General features: G+C 40.4%; 1 protein-coding gene across 1 annotated transcript in view; it reads right to left on the reverse strand.

Annotated features, from left to right (window-relative positions):
- Positions 1-9041, reverse strand: part of peli1b (pellino E3 ubiquitin protein ligase 1b) — a 40542-nt gene extending 31501 nt beyond the window's left edge. Inside the window, exon 1 of the mRNA XM_050071488.1 lies at positions 8688-9041. The gene's annotated coding sequence lies outside the window, so the exon portion shown is untranslated. The remainder of the gene's footprint in view (positions 1-8687) is intronic.
- Positions 9042-19906: the final 10865 nt, after the last annotated feature.

Here is a 19906-nt window from a genome sequence, read left to right on the forward strand (position 1 = left end):
CTAGGATCACTGTCTGTTCCCAATTTATCATTTAAGTGTGTTAAAATACTGTACAATGTAAAATTTTACTATGCCTGCCCTGTGTTTTATTCTTTTGACTTTAAATCCATTTTTCCTCCCTAATTTGTTATAGCCAGTTTCCCTATAGTGTAATCCAGGCTGCTGCCAACTCCACTGTGGAACCAGTATGAACCAGTGGGACATTAATAGTGAAATGCAGTTTTTAGGGATGATACCTACAAATGTTTTTCTTATGTGATGTTATCTAATGCTATAAAACGGGGATTTTACAACATGATTGACAACTGTTCGAGCCAATCGGTGCGCTTGCATTCAGTGGCACTGCTCTCGACTGGTCGGACCGGTGTATGGGTGGGAAACTTGACACTGCGGAGATTGCTACTGCACAGACTCTGGCTCCAAATCATGTCACCAGAGCAAGATGGCAGTGACCGTATGTGGGTTATTTTAGCTTCAGACGTGTCATCCATATTTATATACAGTCTATGGTTCACACTAATCAAACGAACTGGACTTTAGGGTCAAGAGAAGCCCCCTAAGATAATCAACTTTCAGCTCTATCAGCTTCATCTGACAGGAGAAGTAACATTTATTTTAAAAATATGTGATAGTTTTATTAGTTTAATTTTGTTTCCTGCCTACAAGCATACAATGACTGGAATACAAAGATACAGTGATCTCAAAATAAATGTGCCATATAAATGTGAATAAACATGGACATGATGACATGGTGAACTGTGGAAAAAAAGTGAGTGACTGTTTCTTTCATTACAGTTCAATCATGCTAAAATATATCTGGAAAATCTACTGTAAGTGTTTGTTTTTGTTGCTCTTTGTTCATTTTGTAACTAACGGTTGCTTTTTTCAGTTTCCAGGGCAGGTCTGCTGCCTGTGCTTTGTCAGAGCAGCCTACTAGTTTTTCCTGTAAGCGGCGCTGGGAGGGGGCTAAGCGATGACAGAAGGCAGGGGGAAGAAATAGGAGGGCCGGCGTTCGAATTACAGTCTCATCAATGATTCAGTGAGAAGAACACAGACCGGCGTATGCACGCAGACAACAAACAGCCCTGCTGGTGGACGTGCAACAAGACACAAACCCATGCAGTGTCTCGCACACACAAAAATCCACAGAGACGCAGACATACGAGCATGTGGAAGCGTCTGTGACACGCGCAATCAGAGAAGTGAAATGCATGCATTCATGCACACAAGGATGTACTGTACACCGACTGACCATCTAAACACACATGGGTGTATGGCAACATGTACGAGCAATCAAACACACACTTCAGTGCGTCTACAGCCAAGCACCATCTCCTGATTGTACAAAGCACACAATGTGACCTTCCTAGAAGCATGGTGCAGCAGAATATGTGGGGCTCAGTGTGTGTGTGTGTGTGTGTGTGTGTGTGTGAGCGGAGGCATTCATCTGCATTCAGTGCAGCAGGGAAATTACACTCCCTATTTAAACTGCTGTTATTCACTTGAACACATATTTAAAGACTTTGCAAACAGCTTGTAGTGCTGTATAATTCAAATGACTGACAAGTGCTCAACGAAAACTCATTACTGAGAGGTGTTATTGGGGTCAACATATGTTAATCTCTAGGCATACAATACAGCCACATCATGGATGCTCAGTACACCACTATGGAGGGATGGGACACAAACACTGAGCTGGAATACTTCGTTTCTTCACAGCAGATATTCTCCCTCTGAGCTGCTCTGCTTTCTGTCACTTCAGCCTTCTGCCAGTTTATGTCTGTTTGACAAATGAATGATGGCACATGTGTTGCTATGTGTTAAAAAAAAAGTTCATGCACACTGTTTAATCTACACTGACCCTAAAAACATGTCAAAATAAAAGCTTTTTAAAATCCAAATTATTTTGCCTTTTAGGGGGCGGCTTTCCAAACACGCAAAATGTTGTGATCGTAACGTGAGACAGTTGAATTCACCACTTGCTTTTTGCTTTCAATACTGAGGGAGGAATGCCAAGGACACATGCACCCTGCAGCAGCTTTGTTAACAGGTTTATGGTGTTGAACGGCAGAGCACCAAGTGTCATTTAGTTGCCATAAATAATAATTTGTAGAATTTAGCAAGACTGAAATATTTAGGCTTCATCATTTCACAAAGAGGCCAGCTGTTGTTTGAAACAGGATGTGGGTTAGAATTGCTGAGATTGGTACCCTAAACTAAAAATCATTACAACAGTGCCTTAAAAACATTGGGGGGAAAAAGTTGCGTGCTTCAGGCTGATTCATGTTTCCGTTCACCGTCCGTTCCTGTTTGGATCCTTGCAGTCTTGGTTAAGGTTGCGTTTCTCTGGGGACTGAAAAGGGAGCAGTGTATATAGGTCTAATTGTGCTGCACCTGGTCATAGTTTGTAATCATTAGCCTCTTGTCCAGCCGAATGAGACAACCTAGTGCTCAGTGCTGCTGTACTGAGGCTTCAGTGGGGTTAGTTTGCGTTTTGGCAGTGCTTCCATCTCTTAGTTCTGGCTCTATCTCCAGGACATTTAAAAATAAAACAGACGTAAGATTTCTGGAAATAAATGTCTAAATAACAGTTTCCCCATGTTATGTAATCGATTACATTTCATAATTACTGATTCTGTTTCTGTTAAACATCCCAGCAGCTGTCTGCCGTTGCAGTGTTGAGCACAAGGACCCTCAGACTTAAATTATTTAATGGATTTTCAGCAACAACTGCCCAGTCTTTTACTGCATTCACAGAAGCAGCAGTGCTCTCTGGGGAAGCCTCAACAAGTTACACACTCGACTGTCTGTGTGTGTGTGTGTGTGTGTGTGTGTGTGTGTGTGTGTGTGTGTGTGTGTGTGTGTGAGGATGTACACTCAAGCTCATTTGAGACAGGAAGGTTGGAAAGTGAAGCAGGAAATGGCAATCATGCATGATCAGAAGGGAGTTGGTAATTGCAGGTCTGCGTGTACGTATGAATATGTGTCTGCAGAGAGAGAAGGTGCCAAATTACTTCAGTAGTTGTGGGTGCAGTCGCCTGTGTGAACTACGCAGTGAGGAAACCATAGAGATGGTATCGTGAGAATCACACAAACGCACACTCACAACACTTTCTTACTTTCACATTGCATGTATAACCTCAGCAGTACTTTCGGTTCCTGCTTGTTGAAGTGAAGGATTCTGCTGATTTAAAGGCAAATTAGGGCGGAACAGACGACGTTTGAGTCTGGGCGGAGGTGCTGAACACACCCAAAACAAAATGCGAGAAAATGAAGAAAGCCATTCTTCAGGTGCCCAGCAAAACATCATTCACAGTAGGAAATGAACACAACCACTTGATAGTTTTGTCTACATCTGGGGCGTTTCAGCACTCTACAAGCCATTTTGGTACATAAAAAATATCAGGAGGTCTTACTCTACTATAAATCTAGTAGGGTGGTAAAAACAAAAAATAGGAAGAAGGCTCAGGGTGTATTTGCCCAAATTGTAGAAGTGGTCCTGTTTCAATGTTACGACAGAACCATATATCCATTCAGCAGTTACATGATAACGTATGCATGTGCAATAGTCGCACTGCAATGATGCAATGTAATAAGGCAAAGTAGGCCCAGCATGGTTCACTATATGAATCATTTTACTGCATGATAAAATATCAGAACCATAAAATGTCTCTTTTTTCATGAAGTCCATCTGGTTTCAGAAATATCACCAATGACAACTGTTTTCAAGGCAGACTGATTAATCTGGCATGTATGTTAATCACACCAAGTGCTAACATGCTGAATATGAAGAACGTCTGCATCTAACAATAGTTAAAGTACGAGTGCAACTTATAATTACTTACATTATTCATTGTTTTCTTTATTAAACAATGAATCTAGTTCATGAAATGCTACTTAATTCTGAGAAGTGTTAACTTCCCAAAAAGTGGAGTTTTCTAATGTCTTTTGTTGTCTGATAAACAGTCGTAAACCTACAGATATTCACTTTTCGATTATATTACACAGAGAAAAGCAGCAATTCATCAAAATGCAAAAGCTGGAACAAGCAAATGTTGCTTAAGAAATACTTAAATGATCAATTGATTGAACACAGATTCATTTTCTGATGTTCAAATGAAAAAGGCTGATATTTGAAAGTATTTTGGTTCCTCTCTCACTCTTTCCCCATGGACCTCCAGAGGTTAAAAGCTGCACACATGGTGAAATTATTCCATTTGTTTCATCTCACAATGTTTATTGCAAAAAGGGGAAATAAAACATCGCCATGTTATTGGTTTTTCCCTCCAACATGTTTCAGCTCTTCTTGTGTCAGCACATCCCTGACATTAACAGACATTTTTTCCCAGAACTCCACCAACATTTACAAATAAGGTTTCTATTCATGAATTCGGTCAGTTTACCGTTAAAGTAATAAAGTCAAAGCCAAACAGGACTGTGAACTCCCCAACAGCTTGTTTTTAAAGGAGCTGAACAGCCTCACTATGTCTCAGTTTCCCCCCTCCCTGACTTTTCTGACTCAGGTATTGGCAGCAGGGGGACAAGCAGTGGTGTTACTGTCAGCGACTGAGAAGCAAAACGGAGCAAAGAGATAAACACAAACTAAGCATGAAAGAAATCAGAAAAGTATTCTTCATTTGTATGGAACAAAATGGGTGACCATTCTGACCCCTGTGCATAAATACACCACTAAAATAGCTCCTTAAATAAATAATAAATAGTCCCCTCAGAAGAGCAGGATTAAGACAGATGGTGTGATGAGGAAAGTACACACTCACAGAAAGAGAAAGGACCACATTGTATGATCTGTATTCAGCTCTTGTGCAGGTGTACTAACTCTCCATGTGCCTTATCCTCTTTCATTATGCATTCTTTACATTACGTGCTATTACCCCGAGGAGACGAGATTTAAATAATTTATAGGGTTTACAATAAACTGTTTTCTCCACAATCTGATTTTACATAATTCATATGATAATTTGGATGTGTAATGACCTACGGGAAGCATTTTATTATTATGTGAAAATAACTGGAGGGACTTGGTTGTTGTTTGTTTTTCTGGTTTATGAATTCACGCAGCACCTTTATGCTCATACTTGCAGTTACATGAAATCTGTTTCCTCGTCACGACAACAGTTGCAATGATACTGCAGTTTTTGTTGCATCCCTTCAACCAATAAAACATTTCTGTCTCTTTGCCACGTATGAAAACTGCAAGTTATATGATCAACAAGACCAATAAGACTATGCAATGGGAGGGTTTTCAAGCTCTTGCCTTGCCATACAGATGAGCTAAGCAAACGTAACTAGCCATTGTTGGCTAACAGGTACAACCAACACACTGGCTAATTTTTCCAGTTGCAACTTGCACAGTTTCACATAGTTTTCATGTCAAGATGTTGACTGTGATTACACTGTAAAAGGTGTGTTCATACAGAACACGAGGTGAATTTTAGGCAGCACAACTGTGTGTTAAGTCAATGCAAAGATGCAAGTGGGCATGAACGACTGTGAGTTGTGTGAATTGGTGTCCAAGCAGGCTGAACATGCCTTAACTTCAGCGACAAATGCACACTCATCCCAAAGCTTTTAGGTTTCCAATTTATGAACATATGGAGACGTGAGAAAAGAGGAAAGAAACAAACAGAAAAGCCGTTTGGGTCACATAAATACAGCCCTGCAGTTAAATCCATGCAGTAAAGAAGCGCAAAAATTAATTTTGTGCTCACCCTAAACACACCTGAGTATATGTACTTCAACGCCCCCTCAACACACGAGTCAATCATCTAGTTTCTTGCAGTATTCACCTTGTTAGCATAAGAAACTGATTGATAGAGAGTAGAGAGTATAAGAGAGCTGTACCGAGCACAGGCAGCCTCAAGCAACACTATGGAAAAAGGCTGGTGGTTTAATGCCCCCCTCCTCTTTCCTTCCAGTACCTTGCAGAAACAAGGCCATAAAAACGTGCCCACTGTCTGACCCACTTTCCATGACAGACATAATCTCCCTCTACAAACTTCAGCCTGTTTACCAGCCCAGCAAAGAATAAGCCGGACCGAGAGGAGAATGCCAAGCTCTTCACCCACAGCAGGGGGAAAGCTGCCGCTCAGCTGTGCCGAAGATTACGCCCGCGGATCCCCGCTGAGCTCAGGGGCCCTCCCTCATGACACTTCACGCTATAGACACGTGCACACACAAAGATAAATGCAAACAATCACACCAAAACAAAAGTCTCCCCTCATGACGAACATGCTGTACACATCATTAGGGTTTAAAAGGGTGCAAACACACACACAGCCGGTTGGCATGTTCCTGATTTGTTGGTTTGAAACTAAAACATACTCACTCATCACCAAGGTGTTAACCGCTAACTGCTGGCATGACTGTTACAGCTTTCATCTATTTCCATTGAGTCAACGTGCAATTAACGTATGTTTCCACACTGTTCACACTTAGCTCAGTCTACAGGGCTCAGCAGGTACAATAACAAGGGTAAAATGTTTAATAGTTTACTTTAACTATTTATTTTTTCTGACAAATTAGACATTTGTTGCCTAAAATTAAACCAACTCCTAAAATTACTTCAAGGGTGTATATTAGGGGTGCTGAAAGAGGGGTCGGGATGTTAAGCTGTGTGCTGTCACTGAGTTTTGCTGCTGTCTTTTGATCCAACAAGGATTTAAAAGGAAGTCATTAGGATTTTCAGAACTATGAAAACTACATTTTAAGACAAAATCATGTCCTGAAATTTACAACCACTGCAGCATAGATTTAATATTAAAAAGGCACAGCTGCCTTCTGTAATTCTGTTACAGTATATATTTTTTTTTTTTTTCATGGTCATACTGGATCAAGAAACTTGCTGACTATGTACAAGACCCTGCAAAGTTTTTCACAGAAGTAAAACAATTTTAAAATAATAGTATTGGGGCTATGAGGTTTTTTTTAAATTCCTGGACAGCAGTGATAGAGCATCCAGCCCAGACCGAGACTGGGAGGCCTCTCTGTGTCCCCACAGACCGGGTTACTAAGGATACAGGCAGCTCTGAGCCTCCATTAAGACATCAGAGCTCTCTCTGCGCTCCCGTCTGACACCACTGGCTCCGGTTTCCACCCTGTAACTGAGACTCTCAACCGTGTTGGAGAACACACACACACACATACACACACACACACTCGGGCCCACACCCAATGCAAATGTGCAGACACATACATGTATGTGCAACATAGCAAACACTGCGTCCCGAACACTTCACACTTGAAGTTATCACCATTTAAAGGACTGTGACTTTAAATAGTCTGCACAAAAATATAGAAATGATTCTTCAGCCTTCTTTCCAGCAGGACTGTTTTAGCAGGTATCAGTGTTGCAACTTGAGTCTTGTATAGCTCTCTATACCAGATCCAGATCACTGTTTTATATCTGATGTGGACTCTGAAAATTCAGTGGAGCCTGCTACACCAGTTAAGTTGCTTGATGTTGATTAATCTCAGAGATGGAGTTGCAAGTGTGCACATGACTTCTTCTGCTGTGTCTTTGCTGCACTTTAAGCTTTTCATACAAACACTTAAATAGTAATTCCCTTCATTTACACCTTGCTTACATTTCTCCTGTGTTTATCTACACACCAAATAGTAAAAAAGTTTTAGGACTTCAAAAGCAGATGCAGCCAAACAAGTACGTTGATGCAAAGTTTAGGTATTAAATGCAGCTCTCCTGCTAGCATACTTTGTCCTTACTGCTGATAAAGTTCCAATACCAATCAGTCTTGTTGGGTTGGTTAAAGTCACTGAAAGAATGACATGCACCGACCGACACCATTGGCAGCAAGCTTCCTGATTTATCATTGACAAGCAGACAATGGAAATAAGGCCCGGGGCATCTTGGTGGTGCAGAATGAGTTAATGCATGTCTGTCTCTACTGTGACATTTCCAACCTGGGGAAGGGAAGTCAGCGAGATCTCCATCTGGCAGCAACACTTATCACATCATCGCTTTACCAGTACTGAGTGAACGAGACAGAGGGTGGAGGGGTGGGAGAGGAAAGAACGAGAGTGGGAGGAAAGGAGGGGGTGAGAGACAGAGAGGCAGAGTGAGATGGGAGATAGAGAAAGAAGGGAGGGGAGGGGATGTCATTAACTGGCAATCAAGCTTTAGTAATGGCAAGAGTCCGTGCATTTGCTTAATTCCTTATCAGGCAATGTTCCCTTTCTCACTCAACTTCCCCCCTCTCCCCTCCCTGAGACAGGTCAGCATGCAGACTGGAAGTGATGTAAAGTAATACCTGCATCTCTGAAGCCTCCACACACACACACACACACACACACACACACACACAGATACACTGCTCACTGGAGGTTTTATCTTTATAGAGCCTCTGATTTCCACAGAGATAAAGACTAAACAGGTGCATGAGTATGTGCAGAGCACTTCACAAAGATCAGCTCTCTGCAGCTGCAGCGCCCACAGTAACAGCCCTGTGATGACTTACCTTGCTGGGTGCACGGACATGACTAAATGAGGTGAAGTGGCGTTAATAAACGAGCAGCTCGTGGTCACACAGCCGTTGGCAGGACAAAGCAGGTGACGGTTAATAACACCGGCTAGTGCTGAATTAGCCGAGCTGGCGTTAACGGCTGTGTTATTGGTGTTTTAATAATGAAGTCAGGTGTAAACATGTACTTACTGCGATATATAAATGATGAAGTCCTTTTGTTGCCTTCGCCGCTGCTAGCTTTTCCACCAGCTGCTGCCTGGCTGTCCCCCAACTTGCTGGGGCTAGCAAGCTAGCTAACTGCTCCACCGGCTTAAATAAAAGGAGATTTCGTCTTTAATTTCTTCCCCTTCTTTACAAAAATAAAAAAAATACAGGCAAAAACCGTTAAAAATGGGAGCCGATGAGAGCCTGTGTTATTTGTTTTCCTCTCCTCTGGAATTCAGAGTTGTAAATGCTCACCGTAAGACAAAATATCCACGGTGTTTTATGTTAAATGACAGGCTCTCCGCGGTGTGCTGTCCTTTGTTGTGAGCATCTCAACGTAAACACAGAGCTGAGCCGTTCTGCCCGTTCTCTGGCTCCCAGCGTGACGTAACGCCGTGGGCGGAGACAGCGTCACCGCAAAGGATGCTGGGACTTGATGTTTTACACGCTGCTAACCATCTGACTCGAATACAGGTAGGATTATACCGATATTCACGTCGTTTTCTTACGGAACAAATGCAAAACACAGTATAAACTTACTCTATTGCAAGTGAAAGTCCCAAACTCAAAATATGTGTATGTATAAATAAATTAGTAAAACAAATATCAGCAAAATACTGTGGTGAAAGGAGTATTGACAAAGTAAAAGTAGAATTACCAAACTGAAAAAAATACTCCATTACAGGTGAAAGTCCTGCATTTAAAATTCCACTCGTGTTTAAATACATGAGTTAAACAGATGTCAGCAAAACGGAGTGGTGAAAGGACTATTGACATGTAATACCCAAGTAACAATACTCCAAGTGAAAGTCCAGCATTCAAAGCATTCTGAGTATGTAGGCTATAAATAGACTAAATAAATAAAAGAGCTGTCAACAAAATACATATGTATTCTACCTGTTGTGAAATAGTTTTTTAATAAGTAAAAATAAAATTACCACACTGTGATAAACAGAATTTCCTATTCAGAAATCAGAAATTTGGAGGAAAAAAAAATCAGAAATACTTTATTGATCACTGGGGGGAAACTGTCAGTTGCATAGAGACTTATTAGAATGATGATAATGATAATAATAATAATAATTATAATCAATTTGTGCCAAAACCTCAATTAAGATTCTAAATACTGTCGCTTGATGTTTAGGAGTTGTGTTTTGCTTATGGTGCCCTGTTGTGTGCTGGTGTTATGTGCAATACATAAGTGACTGATGTGCAGTACTATTATGTGTAGTATGTGTTTTAATATTTTGTATGCTTTTCATTTTATCTGGACTATTATTGTAAGGCAGCAATACTTGTGCAGCTCCTGAGTCCAAGACAAATTTCCCTATGGGGAAGTATAAAGTATAATAATAATAAAGTTTACTTGAGTAAAAGTAAAGAAGTATCCGATCAGTAGTGAAGCAAAAATATTCACATCACATGGCCCCTTACAAAGTGTTAAGTTATGATGCATTACTGCGCAAGGAGGAGTTATGAATCAGATGGTTGTATGTACTACGCTTATACATGGATTAGTTGCTTGAAACATCTTACATCATTGTGTATCCTGGGTATAATCTGTAATTCTGGGTCTAATATCTCAGTTTGCAAATTGACTAGTCACTGCAGCTGTCAGATAAAAAAGTGCGACACCTTTAATAGAGTAAAACTCATATTTTAAGTCTCTTAAATATTAATTATCTTAAAGGTCAGTGCCTACAATCTAAAGGCCGCAGTACTTGAGTAAACACTCTCCACCTTTGGGTGAAATCAATGATCACATCTGTCAAACACAAAGTGTTTTGGTTTGACACACAGCAGACGGCCTCATGAACTCACCTTGAACACCAGCAAGACCCTCAGCAGCTCATCTGCCTCACTGCCTCCACGTTGAACTTTGATGTGAATCTGTAGGACTCAGGCTCCACAGACACACGTGACTGTCTCTCCCTTGTTTGCCCTTTCATGCTCGCTTTCATTTGAAACACCTGACGTACCGTGAGTGCTTACATTTTCAGCCTGGGTGGACCCAACAGTTGTTTTAGTCTGTGTTGCTGCCACCTCCATCTTTATATTTATCTCCAGAATGCTGCATGTCTTCTTTCTACTGTAAACACACGGGTGTGTGGGTGCTATTATCTTCTAGAGATGATAAGTTTGTTTGTTTTGGAAACATTTACATTACCCAAGGTCATACGGTATCTGGTCTCTTTGCTTTATCAGGCACAAAATATTTATTTTGCATCCAAAATAATGCAACCTGGACTTTGGAGACTTTCCTGACTGCTTGTGTGACTGTTTAAGTTTTTGCTATGATTTGGTATAAATAAAAAAACACAAGTCTGTCACTGTCTTTGTGATTTAAGTCATAGAAATGATTTAATCTGCATCAAGCTACAGAACTGCATCAAAAACATGGTGTAAGAAAACTGTAGCATTAAAAAAAAAAAAAAATCCAGTCTCTCAATGTTGGGAAATCCTTATGAAGGCCTTCAGCCAAACCTGGATTCAAATCCACACCAAAAACTAATCACATGTTCATGACCTATCACCCTAATGTTCCACCAGATATCACTGAGTCTCTTTATTAGTTCTTGAAACAGCCTTGAGATAGTGGACAAAAAAACTGACCACAAACCACAAGAGATTCACTCTGCTATAGTCCAACAATCTTGACTTGAACTTTGCTGCACAGATGGAACACACAAAACAAGTCAAATAAACCATTTAAACTAAATTAAACCCATATTTCTACAGGAAATTCTGCCCTGTAAGGCTCCTGGTTCCCTGGTGGTTAAGACATAGATCGTATCAGAGAACGTTATGAATTGTTGTGTTGCCCCATGCACAACGACAAAAAAAAAGAGTCTGACACAATGTCAAGGTAACACGTGCAAATATTCCAAGATATTATTAGGGAATAATGCAGAATATTGGGTACAGTTGATTAATTATTACATGAAAGGCTGGTCACAAGTCATGCACCTGATAACGGGGTCAATAAAACAGGTAATAAACTTAAAGTGAAACCTTAAAAATGATCAACTGTTGAAACAAACCTTAATAACTGTGTTTAAAGTACAACCCATATCTCAGAAAACAGGCACATATCAAATGTCATTAAGAGGTTTCACAGCTGTGGGCACGGAAGAGAACAAAGAAATCATTCGTATAAAATGACCTATCTCATCCGCAGACTTGAGAAGTGAATCCCTCCCAGATGTGGAGCAAACAACATCATTCCACTAGAGAACCAGCAGCTGTTTTGTCAGTCATACCAGAAGATCTCCAGTGTGTGAGAATGTGTGTATGCGCATATATATAATTGGTTTGAGTGGGAGACAACTCCTTCAATGTGAGTTTAAGTGGAAAAATCAGGTGAGGCCAAGTACAGATTAAACAGACTCACACACTCGTACGCATACAGAGACAGACTTATTTTTATACAGCTGTAAAACACACACTTAACGTTTGCTAATAAAATACACGCCTGCTGCTATGCTGAACGCCAGAAGTGAGTAGTGGGCGTTGCAAGCTGAGGCGTTTTCCACCGAGCTGCAGACACTGAAAGAGGACTCTGCCTTTAAGACTTAAGAAACATAAGAAACCATGTGTGCCTATACACACACACACACACACACACACACACACACACACACACCTTACATAATCTTTGCACACGTTTTAATCTGTGTTTGAACCCTCCTGTTTACGTTGCTGTGGTTACCACACCAACACCTCTCCTGGACGTTTCCAAGGCTGGAAGCAGCAGACACACCTTCCTTTGATTCCACGGGTGAAGGCACTCCAGCCGGTTCACTTCACTCCTGATGGATGTTTTGACAAGTGCTTCTCTTTCCAAGGGCCAATGGGCTGCACTTCTGTGTGAAGCGTCAGGAAATGATGAAAAATGTAGAGAGAGAGACACACACACACACACACACACACACATGGGGTGCATGGTCTGATTACAACACTCAAGTACACGGTGGATCCTTGAAGTATTTGTGTTTCACTTGCTTGAGTGCAAATCCATGTTATTCTGTGTAGTTAAAGGCATGTATGCAGCTGCAGGATGATTATTTTAGCTTGCAATGAAAATAATTCAATATTAACTGCACTTCCTGTGAGCACTTACTTAAAAATTAGAATAAATAAAGTAATAAAACACAGTATAACAAATAAGGAAAGTAAAGTTGTTGTCTTCATGTGCTCAATTTCACTGTTCATGTGTTTTTAATGTCTAACATCAACTTTTATTCTGTTTGTATCAGATGAATACCCACCATGCTGCTTTGCGAGTTAAAGTAATGTGAACTTTAATATGATATGCCTGCAAAGACAGCCCACCCATCAGAAAAAATATGTTGGCATTGTACTTTCTGGAAACCACAAAAACATAAAATTTGTACGCTTCATGAGTATCATATAAAAAAATTAAAAATACCAAGTTGGATGGCGTAGGCGCAAATGCTTCCAGTTGTCTCTCTGTCAGCTCTGTTGAATCTGTGCTAAATTTACACTCTTAGGTCTATTTTGCAAGTGTTAGTGGTGTTTTCTGTGGCTGGGTTTTGATGGTGGTGGTGTGTGGCTGCGAGTCACACATCGTCATGTGGACATCAACTCACCAGTCTGTAAACTCCTCTCCTGCCGACTTCTGCTAGGTAGCCAGGCTGAGGTTTTTCAAATGTAAACATCTGTAAACATCGAGGAAAGATGGGCACCAGCTGAACTGGCATCCTGCTAGGCATAGTTCAGGCTGTGGAAATAAACTGGACGACCTCGGTGCCGCATCAGCTTCCAGCGGGATATCAGGAACTGTAATATACTTTGATTCAGTTAAACATGGCTAAATCCTGGACGGCGCCATTCAGCCAGGAGGCTCTTTATCCATATGTTGATCTGACAGACAGGACTCTGCACTCTGAAGACTCTGGCGAGAGAAGGAAAGGGGGTATTTGCTTTACAGCGAATACAGACAGATGTAACAGTGGGAATGTGAGGTGATGTCCTGTTCCTGCTGTGGATCACTTAGGTGGCTGCAGAGTCACAGTGCCATGTTCAGGAAGAGCAACTATGTGGCTGTCTGTTTGAGGTCGAGATGTCAGGAGACCAGAAACCATGCATTACCAGAACCATCTGGAAACATAGGCAGTTACAAAGCAGCAGACAACGATGTAAGAATATGCAAAAAAGGACCAAATTACAGTGCACAAGAAAAAGGGGCTGATGGCATCACATTTCACTGGAGTTTTACCTTGTATAACTCCATGCGACATCAGTGTTTGTAAAGTGATGTCAGAAGCTGACTTAATCATCAAGAGGTAGACAGGATGGTGGATGGTGTGTCTGGTTGAGACGCCTGCCAAGCTGCAGAGTGGTGTCCAAGACCAAAACAAACAGCAAAACTGGTTGTGATTTAGCAAACTGTCACTTTTTTTCCAGCGGCTTTTTAGGCAACTAGGTCTTATGCCAAAGTCGTCGATATTTTGACGTGAAAAGTCATTGACCAAACGCTGTGTGTTGTTTAAGGCCCAAAAAATGGTTGTTCTTTTACTGAGACGTTGTTCCTTTTCCTGCAGAGATTGTGCCTCCTGATATATTTAAAATGTGATCTTTTCCAAACCACAAGCAAGTTAACCACCTAGTTTTTGTTCCTAAAACTAACCACACATTAACCACAGTGTTGTTGAAACATAAAGTTTCAACAATGCTACATAATAACATGCAAATTTCATGGTTTGCAGAACAATGCCAACATTTTTTCTGGCTGGGTTAGCAAAAATAGTTTGTTTTGTTTAATGATTGCAATAACAACACGTTTTTATTGTCTTATTTTCTTTATTTCAGTTGTTATGAAATGTTTTTCAAGGTGCTTGATAGAAAATCAGTAAAACAAGAATTGGTTAATAAATAAAACATGAGATGCAAGTGAAGATATATTACAGCAAATCTGAATTTCAGTAGATGACACTTAACATTCAACCAAGTTTTAAAAGTTAACTGTAAACTATTTAAGAGCTTCTGTCATCACTTTTGGTTCCTGAAACAAGATTGCAAGACAATCTTAAGGACCTGCAGAGCAGCTGGCTGCAGAAGTCTGCAATAAAGCTCAATATGATCATTAAAATATTCAAATCGACATTGTAAGCAGAGATGTAGAACTACAGTCTGTTGGTCTGCGTTAAGTTAAAACTCTGCTGCTGCATCCAGATTGAACTGGAGATAAAAAGTTGCTTCTGTCTGCAGAGGATAAAGAATGTTTTTGATGTGTCTTAGTTTCATCCCAAAAATACCACACCATAACAGATATTCATAGCTCGGTAATAACATTTATAGTTTATGCTTTTGGCAAACAGTTTAATGCGAGTTAGCAAGTCATTGCAGCTCCTGTGTTTGACAGGACACAGGTCTACTACTGAATGTTTTGACAGAGATTGAACTATGACCTCAGGTTTATGAGGCGGTCTGCTCAGCAGCTAAAGCACCTCCGACTGATCGAAAAAGGGCTTTAAAACACTGCTATTTTTAAAAAATAAATGGGGATTAAAATAGCTCATATTCTCATCTTTAAAGCAGTCTTATTTTGGCTCCTCACTCAAACAGATCTGTTTTTGCACTGAAACACTTACTTAACTTGATACATGTCCTTATTATGATGTAAGTGCCCCAAATCTCAGCAAAAGCATCTGCTCTGGTCCCATGTGATGCCGACAGTGGACAAAGTGTGTGGGATTGCGCTAAGGGCAGACTGTTCTCAGCAAGCATTTTATCCTTTGTTGTTGTTGTGCGATAAGACCAAAACATAGCAACAGCTGGGCCGCGTTCGGCCGCACAAGGGAGTCAGGAGGGCTGCGAGGAGAAGTCTTCACTGGTGTGACAGGATTATGTGATAGAAACATGCTGTGCTCATGCGTAGCCAAATATTAAATAACACTACTGTCCCGTGTTTGAGGGGCCGAGCTGAGCGCTGTTGACATGCTGCCATGGTGACAGTAACCATGCACAGGATAATGTTTACAGAATGTTTAGCATATCACAAAGCAGGCACATAGGGTGACTGGACCAGATGAATCAATGTGTGTGTGTGTGTGTGTGTGTGTGTGTGTGTGCGTGCGTTGGCATCACAAGACTGAGCACATTTTAACTGACTGATATTTGTGTGTGTGCTACATTCTGTATTTGATTAACAAACTAAAGCCAATTGCTCATATTGTGAATGGATGCACTGTGGGACCAGCACTGCTTAACATTACTTCATTCCCCCACCAAGTATTATAACTACACAGTAACAATACCATGTGTGTGTGTGTGTGTGTGTGTGTGTGTGTGTGCATGCGAAAGTTTCTGTATTATGTAATTCGTACATATGTTGCAGGACTGTACTATAACACACTCCAGATGTTGTTTTGTAGTAAACGAAACAGAAGGACACTTCTCTCACAGCAGCATTGCTTAATCTCTCTGAGGAAACTTGAAATCTTTTCTAATATGATTTAAAAAAAAGAAAATCTGCACCTGCCTGCATGCATCATAAGTTACACACATGCAGGCTACGACTGATATTTGGCAACTCTGAATACATCTAGGTCGTAAACTGGTTATGAGAAAATAAACATGCCAAGACAAGAGGAAGAAAACTGGCAAGGTGATTTCCCATCTCAGCTGTTGATGCTCAGCTGGCTGTGCAGCCAAGATGAGATAAACTGTGCTTTTGCAAAATTAGGCAATGACAATATCTGTGTCCAAAACTTAATGCCTTATTGTAAGCTGTATGAAAAGTTCTCATTCACATGTTGATGACATCATGGCAGGTATTAGCTGAACATTTAAGTAGCAATCTTTGTATTTCCTTTCCCAAGTTTTGAGTTTTTTGAGTATGTCAGTGTCAGTGTCAGGGTCGGTCTGTCGGTTGATCCAGTACTTTGGTTCAGACTGAAATATCTTAACTGTTGGATGGCTTCCCAACATCCAGAACAAATGTTGGCACTGTACATTTCTGCAAACCACACATATGTTACGTTTGTATGTGTTGTATGTAGCTGATAAATTGGAATTTTGCGTTAAGAACTATTGCTCAGATAATATGGATTTTCATGAAATTTTGTACAGACATTCACGGTGTCCAGAGGATAAATCCTACTGACTGATTCCCCAGCTTTTCCTCTCGTGCCAACAGCAAGTCAAACTTTTTACTTTTTCAGTAATATTTTTCCACATACTTAATGAACCACCACCAAATTGCTTTAGTTTTTCATGGTTCCCAGACATTCCATTGAGTGCCATCATGAGGTTTAAACTCAACAACTGCTGGATGAACTGCCATGAAATTAAAAATTGAATTGTAATCCCTTTGGTGATCTACAGCAGTGATTGCAAACTGGTCCAGCCATGGGGTCCAGATTTCTCCTTTTTGTGCTGTGGTGTGTCTGTGTCAATCTGCAGTTACACCTCCAAAACACTAGTTGGTGGTGGAGGTTTCTGTGAAAGCGCTGTGAAGTTTAGTTGATTCAAAATACACATTAAACACACATTAAACATGGCTTAATAGAGACAATTTCAAACACAAGTACACAAATCAGCTTCACTATAACTTGCAGTATTCACAGACAAACACTTGTCTTTATCTGGACACATTTTCCCCATAAATACAACATGCTAACGTTATTAGCACAAGCCTATGGCATTTTACATTGTATAAATTAGCCTCGTGATGAGCGGAGCATTTTCACTGTCACTGTAAGCAAGCTATGATGCTAATTTTAGCATTTAGCTAATTAAACTACTGTGCTTACATCCTCACAGAGTTAGTGTGTCTGACTCTTAGTCTTGTTGTAGGATATGCACAAAGTGATAATACATTTTAAAATCAAAATTCACATAATAAACCAACCCATGCAGCAATATAACAATTAGCATTCCCTGTAAAATTTGACGGTTTCACCTTGTACCCAAAGGGTTCAGTGCAATTCTGCGTTTTACCCATTTTGCATTCGAACCTGTGCACACGAAATATGTAATGTTGTTGACTATATAGTAAAACTTCACTGTAAGCTGGTGAGAGCTTAATTTTTGTTACCCACAAACGCTGCACCACATTTTACAGATTGTGTTACTCTGTTTTCTCTAAATCCCTCAGATAATACAAACAGATGGAAAGATACACACATGAAAATCACCATCAGCAGTTCAGTCTCCTCCACAGCACGACAGTGATGATGACATTTTAGATCTGGCGTCCTGCGGCTCACCCACAGATCAAACACCATCAGCTGGACCTTTAGGGAGCTGTCTCGGTAATGATGATAGTGATGATACAAATTGAAAGAAGGTGGGTAAGCTGTAGACGAGCACCGCATTTCCTCCTTAAACAGAGGAACAAGTCTTTTGCAGCATATCTCTGCTCAGTGCACAAAACAAGTTTAATGTAATCCATTGCAGTAAATATAAACGTTTAGGGGATGAAATCATCCCCTAAATACTGTCATCATCATAAATTGTATTGCCACATACACAACTGTATACACTTCTTGCTTCATGCCTCTTTGTTAACAGGGACAGCAGTTGATTTGAAGCCAGGTTTAATCTCAAGTTTTCCAGAACAATAAATAAAGGAAATCGCTGTAAATATAATCACATGACGTGTTTCAAAATAATTAGGGTAAATGTAAACCAGATGTAGACTGTAGTCGTAAATTGAGTTTAACTAAATGTTACTGGAATTCTCCTTTAATTAAAGTTCATCTGAGTCAGTTTCATCAACCATGTGCTTCCATTATGTTTCATCAATCATCTCGCCTTTTGTCTCCCATCATAATTACGATTTAATAGAGCGTTTTGTCCACGTCAGGTTACATATATTGTGACAGGAACACACGGCGTAGTCCTATGAGACTTTGGGTGTCACTGCATGTAATTACAGAGTCGACTGTAATTAGGTATGGTGTCGTCACTAAGCTCACCAAACACTGTAATTGGCTGCGGATAGACAACGAGGCTCTCATTTTACACTGAGCTAAAGGAGCATTTTAATAACAGCCTGTCAGTGAGGCTGTTATCTATTTTCCAGTGGTTGCATTACGTGGTGGTGTACTATGGCCTTATTTGAAATGCTAGACTCTGTGTACAGAAGATGATTAACCGTTTACACACACAAAAGAAAATTGCTCGGGGATTTTCACAAGTGTAACATTACTCCTGTGCACACACCAGCCACAACTCTGCACAAATACTCAATGATTCAAACACAAATACTCTGGTAATATTGTGTTTTACATGTTAAGGCTGGTGAAATTTTCTAACAACTTCCATGAAAATACAAAAATGAAGGCACTGATTCTGAGCTCTGTCTCTGCATCCAAAGCTTGACTTATCTTATTCCTTAAAACCATAGAGCTACATGCTTTCAAAAAATATCGAAACATTTCAGTGAGGCCCAACGTCATACTGTAGACGGCACTGTATTTTATTTTCTATGTCCTGTTGGCGTAAATACTTCCTAGAGCCAAATTAATATTACCCTACCACATCATATTTACTCATGTTTGCGTGACGTGCTAAAAGCTACAGTGCTCAGCTTTAAATGAAAATGGAGATATATATTTATTTGTGACTCTGAACCAGTGAGCTGAAAGCCACAGACAGGGTTGGAAAGTACTGAGAGAATGGACTTATATGTTGTTGGTTTTCAACGTCAAGGTCAAGTTAAGCTTTATTACAGCACTGCTGCTATATGCACGCACATCACATGCTGTGCTTAAGGCACCAGTACCAGGAGGGGCACCAAAACAGCCCAATATGATCATCATCAATCATAATCACACGTACTGCATTAACTCTCTCAGATAAGGCCCTCTAAGACACAACACAGTTTAAGCTGCGCTGTCGCTGATTCAGTGAACACGACTCAGTGGCAGCGCAAGCTCACTTTTATGTTATTTTTGGGTTAATAATACAGCCAGTTGCCTCAGTTTTTTTTAAACTTAAGCTTGTTAAAACATACTTGCAATCAACAATGGGACAGGAAACACTAACTGGTCATGCTGTCTTTAGTATCAACACAGAACTCATACGGGAAACTGTCATATAATGACAGCCACCCTGCAGCCAGGAAAAACAGATGTGTGCCTCTGTAGAGCCTCCAGCAACTGCTAGCGTGTCTGTAGTGGAATATATATGCAGAGTTTATAAAGTTTGGTGACTTTTCCTCTGTTATATGAGAG

The sequence above is a fragment of the Epinephelus moara genome, chromosome 19, assembly GCF_006386435.1.
Source record: "Epinephelus moara isolate mb chromosome 19, YSFRI_EMoa_1.0, whole genome shotgun sequence".
In the NCBI taxonomy this organism is placed as follows: Eukaryota; Metazoa; Chordata; class Actinopteri; order Perciformes; family Serranidae; genus Epinephelus; species Epinephelus moara.